The following is a 17,142-nucleotide window of genomic DNA, read 5'->3' on the forward strand; positions in this document are numbered from 1 at the left end:
ATATTAGGGTTTTTTTTCCATTTGCAAACAACCAGTTTAGTTATTTGCTTTATACTTACACACACACACACACACACACACACACACACACACGCACACTAATTTTTATTCAATTTTGATAGGTGAGAAGCTGGTTGGTTTGAATGTTGCCATTTTGTGAAATTTTGCCTCAGCATAAAAAAATAAATTGTTTAGTCTAGATGTTCAAAACCATTAGCACGGAAGAAAAACACCAGCAGGAAGTAATTCTGTTTGGCTCAGGCAGGTTTTATACCCAAGGTTATATATAAGCTGGAATCATTCAGCTGCCTCCTTTTTAATATGTCATGTCTCCAGCCTGAACCTTGCATGCTGATTTCCCTAATGGTTTCTAATCTGGGCCAGATTTTTCAAAGTGGGTGAAACTAGATTCCCGTCGACTTCCCCTGCCAGCCTCCCTGTATTCAGACGCGCTCTCTCCTTTTTCCGTCTCACTTGCACAGACATTATTTTCCTGGCGGTGCTGTTACTAGTGGGAGATGGGTCATGTGTTCATATTTACATTATTTTTAGTCTTTTTAGGACCACAGAATTACAGATTCTTTAAAAAAAAATAATAACGCGATAAAACATAGAATAATGTCAAAGAGGTAACTGTGCTACTTTCAAAAAAATTTCTTTTAAGCAAATAAAACGGTGGTGAAGCGAATGGGTCCTGGGGCCAGACTGCAACTTGTGACTCTTGGTTTCCCCACCTACTAGCTAGATGACCTTGAACGGGTCACTTAATAGTTCAAAGGTTTCAGTTACCCAATGTGCAAAATGGGGATAATAATACTAGTTTCTATCTCCTAATGTTGTTGATAAGAATTTTTAAAGTAATTAATATACATTAGCATTTATTTATTTATTTTTACTTTTTTTAGGCAAAGGCAACCCTTGGTTCACCTCACGGATTGCAAGGACCTTGTCAGCTGACAATTGCTTTCTTTTTATTTTTTTTATTTTTTATGCCTACAGCACCTGGTCTTCCTAGGTGGTCTCCCATCTAAATACTAACCAGGCCCGACCCTGCTTAGCTTCCGAGATCAGATGGGACTGGCTTGTTCAGGGTAGCATGGCCGTAGACAATATACAGCATTTAAATCAGAGCTTGGCATATTGGAACCTGCGTGTGCTAGCTATTGTTGGCATTATCATAATTATAAGGTACCATAATTCAATAATCTCATTAATTCTCAGAAAGTAGTTTCATGGAATATCACAGGGTATTTCATATTCACACTCACCCCCTCCTTTTCTAGCACTTCTTGAAGTATTTGAAATACAAGAGAATAAAAAACTCTTCTCAAGAAATTGCATTACAAAAGTCAGCAGAAAAGTATGATGTGGTAGACACTGTTGGTTAAATGACCCAACCCCACTTCTAGCCTCTTTCCTAAGTCCTCTTCCAACTTGGAATGTCCACATGACACAGCACAGCAGGAAAAGGCTTCTTCCTTTCCCTTCCTGATGAAATGATGGCTGGGCTGCAAGAGACTTCCCAGGCCGGTGAAGGAAATTTTAGAAGAATCAGAGATGTCAGTACTGACATTGCTGAGCTCTTGAACCAGTGCCAGCAACAACCCATTCACAGATTTTTTTGATCATGTATGAAAATAAACCCCTTTACAATGAAGATATCATCTCAGGTTTTCTAATACACACAGACAAAAGCATTCCTGTCTCAGACATTTACAGACTCTCTCCCTTGCTCTGGAGACTATCCGAGAGATATCAGCCGGCAGCACTCATCTGCACCCAATGCCACTGAGTCTTATTTCTTTTCCTGGGGTAAAAATAGGTCCTCGATGCTTGTGCTTCTATATGTTCAGCCTTTCTTACCATAAGCTGAATCCTGGAAATATCCAGGAAGCCCTTCATGCCAGGTCTTCTCCAGTCCATCTTCTTGATCCCAGGTGCTGATCCCACTTCCAGCTGCTCATGCTGCAGCTTTTCATTTCTCGCCTTCCAGAAAGCCACATTCTGGGTGACCAGTGTACCTGTTACTGATGCCACTCGTTACTCTCAGCACAAACATCACCAGATTTCTCTTCAACTTGAGAATGGGGCCTACATCTTCCCATCACTTGTCTCTCTACCATATCAGTTTTATTATCTTGGCCAGTTTTTCCAGTCCCCAATTGTTTCAAAAGGCCTTTCTACCCAATCAATCCTCAGCCCCTTCCTGTTCTCTAGTGAAGTTTAGTTACAGCTGTATACACAATAAAGCTGATAAAAGCTATATAATGTATGAACAGTGTTACCAAGGAGCATATCCAATTGTCACTTTGTGTTATGAGACAATCTAATTGTTCACTGAAACAAATACATTATTAAACTATTTTTAAATTGACTATGTACTTAAGAGAGTGCTTCTTCAGATCTACAATTATTCAACCCCTTCCATAAAGAAAGAAAAACTGGAACTTTGACTAGGTGATTGATAAATTTTTCTTCATAAAACCAGTTCATATTCTGGAAACAAGGGTTTGTCTGTTTAATATCATATGAAAAATTATAGTCATCTTGGCTAAACAATGTCAGTAAATAGCATCTACATAAGCCTGGAAAAAAAAAAGAAACTATTCCTGTTGCCAGCAGAAAGATAAATTTTATTGGCCTTTGAAAGCCAGAGGATTAACTAGCATTTGTGGGGTTGGGGGGGAGAGATATTGTGAAAGATACAGAACCTGTCATATTTTCTGCTTCATGAACTAAACATAAACACTGGGAAGGCTGTTATGGGTGTATTACAGCTGTCTGCGAACAGATGAGGCTTTTGAGTTTGTGAGCTAAAGGAACAGCAGACACCATTCTGTGTTTAATAAGCCATATACTCTCTAGTACTGAGATTACTCCTGACAGGGAGTTAAAATTTAGAAGGAAAAAAAAAGTTCTTCCAAGTCACAGAGATATAACATAAGAGCCTGTGATTATAAAGAAATCACATAGCTTGTGAAGGAAACAATTGAGAGACATGCCACTTCCTTTAAAATTCCCTATTATTTATAAATGGGAGGGGGTGGAGCTGAAAAATTATTCAAAGTATATAAATTACTATGTGGTAATGATTTAGGCAACAGGGGACACAAAACAATATTTTTGCTTTCTAGCAAAACATGTATGTGTGAATTGAGGTGAATCAGAAACTCTTCCTAGATAAGAAAAACTTTAAATCATCATCATAATGAAGATAAAAGTCATTTTTGGACAATAGTTCCATAATATTCTAAGAATGGAGCCATTACATACATACTTCAAATATAATGTAATCCTCAAGACACACATTTCTAAATTAGAGGCAGACAGCCTGGGTGGGGATTTGGCTCTTGCTGTGCTACTCTGTGCAAGCAACTTAATGTTTCTGGGCCTCAGTATCCACATCTATAAAAAAAAATCTGTAAAACTTGTGGGGTTGTTAAAATAAGTTAATATTTGTACGATATTTAGAACAGCTCCAGATACATAAAAAGTGATTTATAAGAATAAATAACAATCACAGCTGAATAGCTTACCAGATGGAATAAATTTAAACTAATCAGTCAGTGCAAGGAACCATAAAAGCCTCCAATCTAACTTATCTCATACAGGAATCCTCTAAAAACAAGAAACAAAGCCCTCAATACACCATGAGGAAGAGAAAACTGCATCCCTATAATTCTCACTTTGAATTCTAAAGCTGAAACAATAATAGATCCAACTCAGCATCCATATGGCAACCCATCATACTTTTTAAGGAACCATCACTACTTTCTCTTCTTCAAGCTAAGCATCATCTATGTCTTCATCCTTAATGACTTTGATGGGCCCCAGCTCCTTCATCATTCCCACCACCTGCCTCTATAGGTACTGAGCTTGTCAGGTTCCCCAGCAAAGTGGGGCAGAAAGTACTAGGATGTGATGTGTCTAGCACTGTCATTCTGGACCTTGATTTCTATTAACTGAGGCTTTGTTTGTATTTCCATTTGGGGACATCTGTGTCACCCTGTCACCTTACATGTACATCTCAGTTAATAAAGAAAGCTAGCCTCTTGATCTGCTGAAAAGCCAGAGCACTCAGCTCCATCCTTACATTGACATCGTTAAGCCTAAATTCAAAACTGTATACTGATCCCTATTAATAAATCCCATTTGATTTTAATCAAGATAAGTATGTGTAAACGGAATCTCAGTACACCAAATTAGATTTTAAATGCCTTAAAGGAAATTGGGTTTTTTTTTTACAGAAATCTTACGATGAAAATTTTGTAAAGCAAATAATTATCCACCAATTGATTTTTTATGTAACTATCTATTATCGTATTATAGTTGTCTAAAGCAGGATACAAATATGTTAAGCTTTGAGTTATACCATATTATGTTATTGCAGCAGGCCTGCCTTCCTGTACTTTGATTAGGCTAATACTAAAATTAGTTTATTTTCCCTAAATATATTGAAACTAGAAGATAAGTGTGTAGAAGAGAGAGCCAGGAGACCACAGACCCAAAAAACTACACTCAGGTCTAACATGTCCTTAAAGTGCACAATCCTCACATGGCAAACCAAGAGTTTACTATTTGGTTTAAAACTTACCTCCCATTCCTTTTATATGAATGCAATACTATTATTGAAAAAAAAACCATTATAACTGATCTTTACTTATTTAAACAGTTTCCATTTAATTTGATTCCACAGTTGGGTCACTCTCTTCCAGGACTCTCTCTCAGGTAAGGCCCTGAGGCAAAGCTTTCTACAGGCTGACCTTAGTTTACCTCTCTTGCTTCATCTCTGCTGACACTCCACCACCACTGTCACCCCTAGAGTTTCATCAGCTTCATCTACCTATACACACCTCCACCCATTTCTTGAAACCATTCCTAACAAAGGAGCCAGTGGGTAAATTCACAAATCAATCCTGTGGCAAAAAAAAAACAATATCTAGTATGCTTGGACACTTAGGAATGGAATGACATCCCAAGGCAACTGGTTGGTGGTACCAGGGGGGCTACAAGTGATAATAGCAAAAGGTAAAGTTCTGTTGGTCCTGATTCCTTTGGTAAATAATTAAGTAATAATGAAATTGGAAGGCTAATTTCAGTGTAAAAATTCCAACTTGTTCATATGAAAGTCCACTGTCAAAAAACCGCAAAGTAAATGACATCGCTTTGAGGCCCCAGCACTTGATTCAAGAAAAAAAAAAGCCTTTCGCAGTTTTGGTTAAAGTAAAACCTTCTCAACAAATAATCTACAAGCATTTCTCTGATTATTACTTCTACACTAAGTTTGCAAAAACTTGGAAATAGACTATTTATTAGGTTGAGAAAAAAGAGATTGAACAAACTATGACTGACTCCTGAGCATTTAATTTCTTCTACAAAGTAAAATTCTACTCATCTTGCTTATTCATATTTCAGACCACCTAACATTCTAAAGTTCTACACCATGTAACATCCAGCTGAGAATATAGGAGAACAGTAACTGTGGTTATCCACTTCCTCTGCTAAGGACAGAACACCATCAGAATCAGCTAATTTACTTCACTGCATGGCTCAAGAATTAATTCAATGTTTTTAAATTTTTCCATGAAAGATTATCTTTTCACTTTAAAATGAGAAAGCTGAGCATAAGCAAAACTGTATTTATTCCACGTTTTATTCTCTGAAGTAAACATGAACCTACTTTCCAGCACGACACAGTAATAGTTCCGCCATCACCGACAAGGATTCCATAACCTCTCTGTCTTAATTAGGCAACTTAATCTCCAAGATTTGGTTTGCAACACTTGCTGACCAAAATTTTTTGACTATTTCTGGAATTGTTTTGTTTTTTTTTTTTAAATGAAACATTATCATATTGAGTAATTTTTATTTTGGAAAACCAGAGTAAAATCTCGCAAAGATATGACTGAACAGCACTGTCCCTCTGGAGATAAATTTAGCAAAGATGACTAGGCCAGGAAAATCTTTTTCTGGCAAGATATGCAAGAAGAAGTACAAAGCAATAGGTATTTATTTGTCCTTTTCTTCCCTACAGTGACCATGTAAGATGGTTTTATCTACCTTCATTCTTGATGGCAGCATAAATTTAAGATAAGCTATTCCCCTTGTAGACAATCTACTTGTAGATGCTTCGGTCCTGGCACCTCTGTTCCTTCAAGTTTTTGCTCTAAAAAGAAATTCTCCATACTCAGAGAAAATCTGTCACAAAATAATGCATGCATGGAAAGTGCAAATATGACTTGGCATTTAAAATTAGTCACTCCAATAATCATGGGGATGTGAAGTACAGCATAGGGAATATAGTCAAAAATAACATAATAACTATTTATAGTGGCAGGTGGGTACTGGACTAATCAGAGGGATCACTCTATAAATTATATAAATATCTAACTACTATGCTGTATACCTGGAACTAATATAAAATAATATTGAATGTCAACTGTAATTGAAAAATAAACATTTTTTTAAATATGTGAATGAAGTGAAAAAATTAGTCACTCCGGAAGAAGAAAGATTTTTAAAACTTACCCTAAATATCAAGGGTCTCATTTCAGCAAACTATTTTGAGATCGATGAGTGACTCAAAGTAGATAATATTAGAGTTTAAATTAAAAGGACTATAAAGCATTAGCCAAAATGCTGGAGACCACAGAAGAGAGTTGACTAGATAATACCAGCAAAACTACTACTCACAAACGAGTTTTTTACTTTTATGAAAGCTTCAGATATTGTGTCATACAAATTCATTTTTCAATTAAAATGATAGTTCCTCTACATGTCAGAGTAAAAATAATCAAATAGTTTTGGCTTTAAACGTCTTATATGCTGTCAAGAGAATATCAATTTATCCTTTTAGTCTTGGAACAAGATTAGATTTTTCAACCCAAAAGTGACTAGAATAATTACAAAAATTGAGGAGAAAGGGATATTTACCCTGAAAATATACTGCTCCATATTTGCCAGATTCCCTACCTTACCTTTGTTCTCGTATCACCAAAGCATTTTAATCTTGTCTGACTTCTTCCAACAAAACCAAGGAAACATACATGTATCGACCAGCAAGAATTATTCTTTAGAAACATGAGGCTTTGGTGCCCATCTTAGCCAGAAAGTATGTGCCTACGGACAGGCAGAAATCTATGGTCAGCTGGGTAGAATCTTTCTTCTGCAACAGCACTTGCCTTTTTTCCCACATACAGAGCAAAGATCTTTTTGAAAGAAGTCGCTGAATAAAGAGGTTCAGGATAAAGCACAAACACAAACTGTTTTTATAGAACTGACCTGTCTTTCTTTCTGCTAGAAATAAACTAATTTAGAATTTGAATGTAGGAATCAAAGAGCTTTCTTTTTTCTTTTCTTTTCTTTTCTTTCTTTCTTTCTTCCTTTCTTTTTCTTTCTTTTTCTTAACTTCTTTTTTTAATGTGCTTTTTACCTAAATTTTGAAGAAAATATTGCTGGAATAAGACCTGTGAACTTAACATATTGAATTAGGTAAAATCTGAAGAAAAAAAAAATCTTTAGTACAATTTGTTTATATTTTCCTTGTATTACTTTCTCTCATTTTTCCACCTCACTCTTAATTTTCTATTCTTGTCTCTTTTTTTCCATTTATCCCTATCCTTAGTTTGGAGATGTTTCCATGATTCCAACTTCATCCAATTTCTTTTCTCTCTTCACTTGATATTTTTTAGTAGGATCATGTTAGTAGAGCACTTCATACATTTTACAACAGTTATCACATTTGATTGTCGTAGTCATTTTATGGCATAATCCTGAAAGGTATTTTTACCTTTAAATCTACATCTACCTGAAATCACACACCTATTAAGTGGTAACATAGAAATACAAGAATTTCCCAATTGCCTTTATCTCTTCCAAAGAGACCACACAGACAGGAAAATCTCTCTTCTTCATCAATGTGGCTCCAGAAATTAGCATAGTCTGTAGCACATAATTATACATATTGAGCAGTGTGATAAGCTCAAAATATTGAATAAATAAATGAATAAAAGCTAGCTTTACTTCTTATATGTATGAGGTCTTCCACTTTTCAAAGTGCTTTTTTTTAAAAAAAATATGAACTCTTGTTCATAAAAGGAACACGACACTTTGTGAATTTGAAAGATCAACTGCTTTGGTCTCCTTTTTTACTGATGAAGAAATTATGGCTCAGAAAAACTAAAGAATTTATTCATAAATTGCCAATATAAGTTTCAAACTTAAAGCCTAAAAAATATCAACTTGAGAAGGATTTTGAATCCCATATGAACCTGTGGACTATACTATAAGGTTACAGTTAGAAGAAGTGAATTATAAGTATGAGTTATTTTCATCATTCTGCACAGTCAAATAGTATGTATGCATATGTGTGTGTTTATGTCACATGCTAGGTTATTGGGATATGGGGGAAATTCTTATATATTTTTACTGATTGCCTCTAAGCAGTATATTGAATTAAACCAAGTTATTCAGTTCCTTATAAATTTTAAAATAAATAATTAAAAGATCAAAACTGTCTAATGTTATTTAAACTAAGAGTCCCATGTCACTGTTCTGGATTGATGCCTCTAAATAAAAAAAAAAAAAAATTAAAAAAAGAAACATTTATGACTTGAAATATTCCTAATATGTATGTTCACACACGTGTGATGCACACACTGCTTCTTGAAATATTCATCACGATTCACCGTCTTGCCTTTTGGCCCTCCAGATGGCCCACTGGTTCTGTTCAAACTAAACTCCAAGATTCCTTTTTCCTAATTACTGAATGCCAGAAGGAGCTGTTTGTGGCAGCTGTTCTTTCATGGCCAATTGTAGCATTCCGTTGCTTGGGCCTAAGTTTTAATATAATTATCCAGCTCTTCCTTTGCCTACATAGTTAATATTCATACAGTTCTTAATTATCTAGGAAGGGGAAAAGGGCAACAATAATTTAAAATGTCACCATCAAAAGAAAATTATTTGAAAGAATAAGAATTATTGTACTGGATGAGATTTGTGATCTCAGTTTATTTTTGGTCTCTGTAGGTAGTAACTAGACTTTAGAAGAATTTAGTTATCAAGATAAAATGTATATTTATTAGTCATTCATTCACTCCTTGATTCAATAATTTTAATAAAGAATATAAGATATACAAGACCTCAATTAAGTGGCTGAGGGCTGGATGAAATTGGGGAGGAGGGAGAATGAAAGGAGGGAAGGAGGAAGAAAGAAATATGTAATTATTTCAAGGAACTTAAATCTAGACTTCTAGCTAACATTTCAGTGATGTGCTCTCTTCTCTCAGGCTGCGCGCTTTCTTATCTGCTGGTCCCTTTGCCTTCAGTATCCCTTCACCCCGTATCCTTCCTCATACCATTCTCTGCTCTCTCCTAACTAGTTAGTGCTGAGTCATCCTTCAGATCCGACATCCAGTGATGCTGGTGGGAACCTTCCCGAAACCCACCTTCCAGCCACAGTAGTTGCTCCTCCTCGTTGCACCTTCCACTCTCATCTATCGTTATATTAGATCTGATTTTATATTTTAATTATATTTAAAATATATTGAATATATGTGTTATGTGATATTGTATTTAATCATATTTGATTATTATATTTAATAAGTATATTATTATATATTTTAATTATTACTTTCTGTTGCCCCAGAACCTAATATCATGCCAATCATTTAGGAGGTCCCCAATAAATGTTCCTGAATAAAGAAATGAATTAATAAATGATAGATACATGACAAGATGATCTAAAGTCTTAGTAGTTAGAAATGCAAGTTTTGAGTCAGATTGTTGGCTCAAAACCTTCTTCAACACTTACTAGCCAAAAACATTTGAGAAAAGTACAGAGATTAAAGTTGCCTCATGCAACTGCCAGCTTGGACAGGCTGTGGCATACAACCGTTTGGTGGAACTCCAGTCTAGGTATTGCCATGAGGTATTTTTTCAGTAGTGATTAACATTTAAATCAACAGAAGAAGAGCTGGACAACTATATTAAAACTTAGGCCCAAGCAATGGAATCCTGCAATTGGCCATACCATAATGGGGTGTGTCTCATCCAATCAAGTGAAGGGCTTAAGAGAAAAGACTGAGCTTTCCCAAAGAGGTAGAAATTTTCCTCAAAACTGCAACATAGAAATCCTGTCTGGGTTTCTGAATTGCTGCCCTGCAGAATTCAGACACAAGACTGCAGCATTAATTCTTACCTGCAAATTTTAGACGTTCCAGTCCACACAATCATGTGAACCAATTCCTAATAATAAATCCTTCTCTCTCTCCTCTCCACAATCAATCTTTCTCTCTCTCTCTCCCTCTTTCTCTCTCTCTCTCCACTTACATATGACATATAACAGTATGTAATAATATATAAATATATAATTATAACATACTATATATATAATTGATTCTGTTTCTCTAGAAAATTCTGCCTAATACAGATCCATAGTAGGGAACCCAGGAGAAGGCATTGGCCCTGCCTCCATAGGATCAGACTCATGAAGGCCGCCAGGGCCCTTTAGATGCCCAGTCACTGAGGGCGTCAGCAGTAGGAATTGGTACTTCTTGTTCTCGGGCTTTGCCATCAATGTGGCTGTTCTACACCATTGGTACCCCTCATGTCTACACCATTTCCAGTAGCTAGAGTGATTCCTCGTTTGCTAACCTGTTTATCTCTTCCTACCTGTATCTTCTGCTTACTCATAAATTATGCCTTTATACCTACCGTCCTTATGCTTCCTCATGACTTTGATTTGTTGATCCTCGTGGCACAAACACTACTCCATGGCTTTTCTCTAAGCAATCTTTTAGTTTCAGCTCCCATGGCTGACTTCTCCCCTATCATTACAATTCACAAATCACGTTCCTGACAGAGAAAGTTGAGTTGGCACAGCTCATCTTGTTGGGCCAGATTATGGTATAGGCCTCTGAACAACCTATGGGTTGGCTGCCTTTAGAACAGGTACCCATCTCTGGGACAATGAACCACAGTTGGAGACAAGAGTCATGTGAGGCCTAGCAGGGCCATCTAAGACTATTTCATCATGGGGAACTATAAAACTGTTTCCTTTGGAAGGAGCTGTGAGTGCATGACGACATTTCTAGGAAAGAAGAAAAAGGCATTGGCAGGAAAAGGAGCAGCCACAGGATAATGACTAGAGTAGGAGCTCTCTCTGCCCACCCTTGCGGAAGGAGCAACTGGCACCATCAATAGCTATAGCATAGACCACTTCTGACCTGTACTCAGTCACTATCGGGGACAGAGAAGACTTGGAAGTTCTATTGGTTACAATAATGAGAGAGACTGAGTCAGAGATGATGACAGATTTCATGGTGTTGTTACGAATAGTATAAACATAGTATTCACAGTGTTAAGAGTCAGGAGCTCTATTTTACTCTTACCTTACACTGAGGAGCCTTCAGAAATGTTTACAATTTTTTCAGGAGAAGGGGTTTGACCAAGAGGAGTCCCAATTCCAGTGCAATGTTCATCTACACCATAGACTATCTGTCCCGCCCCTGAATTCAGCTTCTTGATGTTGTGGAAATTTTCAGCAAAACTTTTAAATCACCTTAGTGGATCTGATGTGGGCCCTTACAAGTCATTCCTAGCTGGGGAAATATTGCTGAACTGAACTGTGCAAGGGTATCACTGACAAGGCAGATTATACAGCCACTGGGTTGGTGCGGAGTTGACCCATCTAACATAGTTGCTGCTTGCTGTACATGGCTATTTGCGTTTAAGTAAACTTAAATTAAATTAAATTGAAAATTTACTTCTCAGTCATATTAGCCAAATTTCAAGCGCTCAATAGCCACGTGTGACAAATGCTATTATGCTGGACAGCACAGAGAGAGGACATTTCCATCATCACAAAAAGATCTATTGGACAGTGCCTGAATGGCATGCTCGCTGTGAAGTTCAGGATGAAGGAGATTCCCGCTACTAGAGCTTTCCTTCCAGAAGGATGACCTTAACATTTCTAGAATGATACTTATAGAGAGAGTTCCAGGAAAAAGAATTTTGAGTCCCTTTTCTCAAATACTAAATTTTTAAATAAGTTGAGCCATTTCCTACAAAATAAAATGAATATACCACAAAATATGGTCAAAGTACCACAGCATAAATTCACCCTTGCAGTCCCAAGCCCCATTATATCATGAGAGAGGTATGCCCAGATTTGGGGGCACACATGGGGTACATAATTCAGCAAGTCCCTTACAGAAGCTGCAAAATTTAAAAATTGGTGATTTTCCAGTATGAAATTCTGTATGCGTCTCTGATAAAGATTTTTGACAGCTGGCTAGAACATACATATAAGATGAAGAATGGAAAGTTTGCAGAAGGAAAACCATGGAATTCGATAGTTTGCCCTGCTCTCAAAGGCAGCCATGTTCTCACATGGTACTGAGGAGTCCTACCCAGGTGTTGAGAGATATGAGAAACTTAACCACTTAAGCAGGACGAAATAAAAAGAAGTATTACAGGAAACAGTTTTAAAAAGACTTCATAAGTAACTGAAGCTGGAGAGTTTCTGGGCCTATAATTTCCAGTGTTGACAGTTACAAGAACAGTTAGCCCAGGACCCCACCAAGGTCAGGAGGAATGAGAGGCAGAAGGGGCTCCAGGATCGTGCTATGATGACTTGAGACCAGGTCTTCACATATTTTTTGTTGTTTAGTCAACAATAGTATGAATCACTTCCTTTTATTTTTTTAAGCTTCTCATAATTGGAAAACATCTAATTACATATAATTATAAGCAAAAAAAAAATCTTTTTTTAATCTTGTCATTGTAATATTTGTCAGTCAAGTTCTTTTAACCTATTGGATTGGAAACTGGGTGGCCAACAGTATAGCCTATAATCACTGGGTACACATATTCTGGTTTGCCTCAGTGGTTCTGGTTTATGTCATTGTTCAGCGGTAATTATTAATAGAGCCCTCTTTCATTGACAAAAGTCCTAGTTGTACAATAAATATATCGTTACCTACCCAGAATGCAATTCTCTAAATGTATTCCAAAATGCCAGGACAAAATGTGTTGTTTTTCAGAGGCTGGTGGTTTTAGTGCCACTTTCCATCTCAGCAAATGTCACCTTGGAAAGACATTACTTCACCAAGTTGGCATTGTTGACCATCTTCAAAACTATTTCATTTTGGTGACTTTTTTAAAACTTCTCTGTACTTCTCAAGTTCAATTTTAGTGTCGAGTTTTGCTTAGCAGTCTTCTTCCTGTCCTTCATTCTTCAAGATTTTTTTCTTTTGGCTTTCTATTTTCTTATCTCTGTTATCTATTTTTTACATTTACTGTAATGTGTGCCTCCTATTTGGTTTCCTTTCTTCCCACATTCAATTTGTCTGTCATGTCCTAAATGACTATTTTTGAGTAAATAATAGCATTTCACAAAAAGACACTGGTACAATGTACAATACTCGATAACTAACCTTTTTATTCTACCTCAAATATGTATGCTGAATTTTAGTCTGATAGGTTAAACTTTCTAATGCCTTTAAAACTATCTGAAAATCAGTGGTCTCCAGGTAAATATTTACTAACCAGCCTGGAGGGGTGACGCACGGAGGAGGAAACTACCTCATGTACTGTTTGCTGATTTCTATGGCATAAATATTTATCTCTACCATGGGCAATTTCAAGCTACCAAGATGACCTTAACCAATTTATAAAAATAATAATTGGCTCTAATAAGCCGATGCGAGCCAGATCCAGCAGAATACTACAAAACCCTTTGCAGAGATACAGAAATTAAAGTTCTGAAAAACAAATGACATAATAAATAATTAGTCTAATTATTTTAATTTTATGATCTATCAAAAAAGGAAAATCAGCTTATATTAAAAAATATATTAAAATAAGCTTATACGTGAAGCTTATTAAATAATAAAATAAGCTTATATTGAAAATAAGCTTATATATGATAAAAATGTAACATCTAAGGTTCTATTTGGTAAATTAAAATTCAGAAGGGGCTCTTTCTGGTACATAAAAGTACCAGGTGAAAAAACTTGGTTCTGTTCCTCCAAAGATTATTCTCAAATTCCAAGAACACTATTATGTGAGGTTAGGACTTCATATTTTATGACTGACACACTAAAGCAAATACATGAGCCAGAAAACTTCCATGAGCTAGAACTGAGCCTCAGGGCAGAAAGTGAAAAAGTCAGACAATATCAGAGCTTTAGAGCACTTTATTAGCTAATGAAAATCCTTTGGCATTCAGCAAATTTATAAGATTGCCTTTTCTTTGTTCTGAGAGATTCCAGAAGACATAAAGTTTACATTTGAGATCAGTGATTTTTTTTCACAGATCTAAGCATTATTTTTATTCAAAGTCAATTGATAGCTTTGTTTAGTCCTAGTGGCTTAATATATTATAGAAACTAAAGTAGATTAGGAGTGAGGAAATCCCTTTGAGGAGTAGCTTAAGCGCTACTCACATCCATTCAAATGCTTTAATCAAACGGAAGAGATTCTACACAGAATGTGCCAGCTAGAGACACCCAGTGAATATTTTCTAGAGAGCGTTCTGCAGCCAACAAAATGTTACCTCTGAACTTGATATATTTGGCCTGAGGGAAAACACCTAAAGGCTAAAGATGTACTGACCCCCAAATTTATTTAGATAAGTATCTTTGAACACATCAGTCATATTTTATTGTAGATTTTTTAAAACCCATATGCTAAACTTTATAGATAGATTAATAATAAAATAGACTTTACTTACAGACTTATAAATTGATGCATCATTTCTAGAAATAGCTCATATTTGTTCGGCACTGTAATAAAAGCTCTTCATAAATTATTTTATTTAACTTATTAGGAACCTTATGAAGTAGGTATGACATCCACCCACATTTACAGATCAGGAAACTGAGACTCAAATCAGTTACTTATGCAAAGTCACACATCTAGAAAATGGCAGAATCTGAGTTGGAACCAAGCACAACCCAGAATGCCTGCATCAGCCAAATTGCTGCCCTGCCAAAAACCTTAAAATTGTTTTATATCCTTTGACCCACTCGTCCCACAGCTACAAACCTATCCTAAGATAATATGTCATAGAAAGACATAAATGTAGCAATAAAAAAATTAGAAACAATGTAAATGTTCAACAACTAAAGAATTTTAAATGATTTATTGATACAATAGAGTATTTTTCAGTCAAAAAATTGTGTTGATTAAGGATGTTTTATGAGATTAGAAACTTGTCATATAATATCAAGAAAAAAGCAGGTCATAAAAAACAATATACAGTATTTCACTATATAAAATAAATATATATGTGGATGAGGGAAAAAGCTAAAAGAGAAACAGCAATATCTTCTCTCTCATTTCTGTGGACTAGGATCATACATATTTTTTACTTTTCCTTTTGCATCTTTCTATTTTTTGTGTTTTTGCGATGAATAGATGTATCATTTTTATAATGAAAAAGTCATTTTAAATTCAACAAAAGCATATATATAGTTCTTATTCCCACATCTCATGAAGAAAATGTTGGAACAAAGAAGGCTCAGAGAAAATAACCAGAATGGTCAGAATAATGAGAAATAAGCTAACATTATCAGATCTGGGAATTATTCAAAAAGTTCTGAACTACACAGGCAGGCAATGTCACAGCTGACACCATCCAGGCTGAGGAACAAAGTGCATAGGATTTCCAACTGGGAACATGATAGAGGCCCAAGCCAGCTCCATCATCGCTCATCTCCCTCATAGCTAAGACCCTTGAACAAGCTGCCTTCCCTCCCTAGCTTCAACTCCCCTCCCCAGCCCCATTTACTCTTTAACTCACCAATTAGGATCTGTCCCTGCTAATTTCCTCCCCAACTCCACAAAAATTGCTTTTACTATGGCCACCCATGTTTTCTTTGTTGTCTAACCCAATAGTCACATGTACTCTCTGTCTTATATGAATCATCACTCAGCTACAATTGGCCCGACTGACTCCTTCCTTGAGCATCTCTTCCCTTGAGTTCTCTGACAGATACGCTGTTGGTTGTGTCTCCAGAAGGCATTGCGCCTCACTCACATGCATTCACAGCAACTTCCTTGCTAACACAGTGCCAGCTGTGTTCAGCTGTGGAACAGTAAGATGCTCAAGGGAAGGCGGCCTTTCCCCTAGCCCGAGGAGATGGACTGTGTTGCCCTAAACCCATCAAGGAAATCTCATTCCCCTTTGCTGTAGCTGCTTTGGGAGTTGATACTGGTCAATGGGACCTGAGGATAAGTTTTTCCCAAGCACAATTCCTGTCTTTGACCCAGTTTTTGATTTTTAGTGCTGTGACAGCCTTTTTGTGACAATGGGAGGCCAGCCAGGAGAATCACCAAAAACTAATATAAAGCCCCAACATGAAAGAAATACTGAACTAACTAACCCTGAGACTACCTACCCCCAAGCTGTTATGCGAAATAATAAAAGCCTATTGTTTAAATCACTCTTAGTTAGAAGTTCAGTTCCTTGTAGCCGAAGATAGATATCCTAGTTGATGGTGATAGACTCTCCTTTCTGGACTCCCATCTACATCCTGCCTACTCTTCAGGCCCTCTCCTGCACTCTAGAATGCCTTCATGTTAGTGTTCTGGAGAGTTTGACCTTTGGCCTCCTTCTCTTATTATTCCATTCATTTTCTCTTCGTGCTTTTTCTTTTCCATTTGAATGATTTCAACTATGCATATTTATTTATAGTTTACATAAATATTTACTGAAAATCAACTATTTTCCAGATCCTCTTTTATTTTTTATGCTCTGGGAATATGCCAAAGAATGAGACCACTGAGGTCTTTAGATAAAGGGGTGGCGGGGGAGGGGGGGAGACAAAGGAGAAGAGGAGAGGGGAGGAGAGGGTTTGGATCTTTTCGTGAGAGCTACTGTACAACTTAGTGCCTATAGTTAATGATTCGGTATTGTACATTTAAAAATCTGTGAAGAAAATAGATCTCATGCAGTGTTCTTACCACAAAAAAAAGGAGGAGATGGGGGAGCAGGACGAAACTTTTAGAGATGATGGATATTTTATAACCTTGATTGTGGTGATGATCTCACAGGTGTATGCATATTTCCAAACTCATCAAATTGTATTCATTAAATATGTTCAATTTTTTCTGTATATCAATGATACGTCAATAAAG

At 36.4% G+C, this 17,142-nt stretch overlaps 1 pseudogene; it reads right to left on the reverse strand.

The window, feature by feature from the left end:
• Positions 1–990: 990 nt before the first annotated feature.
• Positions 991–1,108, reverse strand: LOC120622368 (uncharacterized; annotated as a pseudogene).
• Positions 1,109–17,142: the final 16,034 nt, after the last annotated feature.

Source organism: Pteropus medius, unplaced genomic scaffold (genome assembly GCF_902729225.1).
Source record: "Pteropus medius unplaced genomic scaffold, Ma_sr-lr_union100, whole genome shotgun sequence".
Lineage (NCBI taxonomy): Eukaryota > Metazoa > Chordata > Mammalia > Chiroptera > Pteropodidae > Pteropus > Pteropus medius.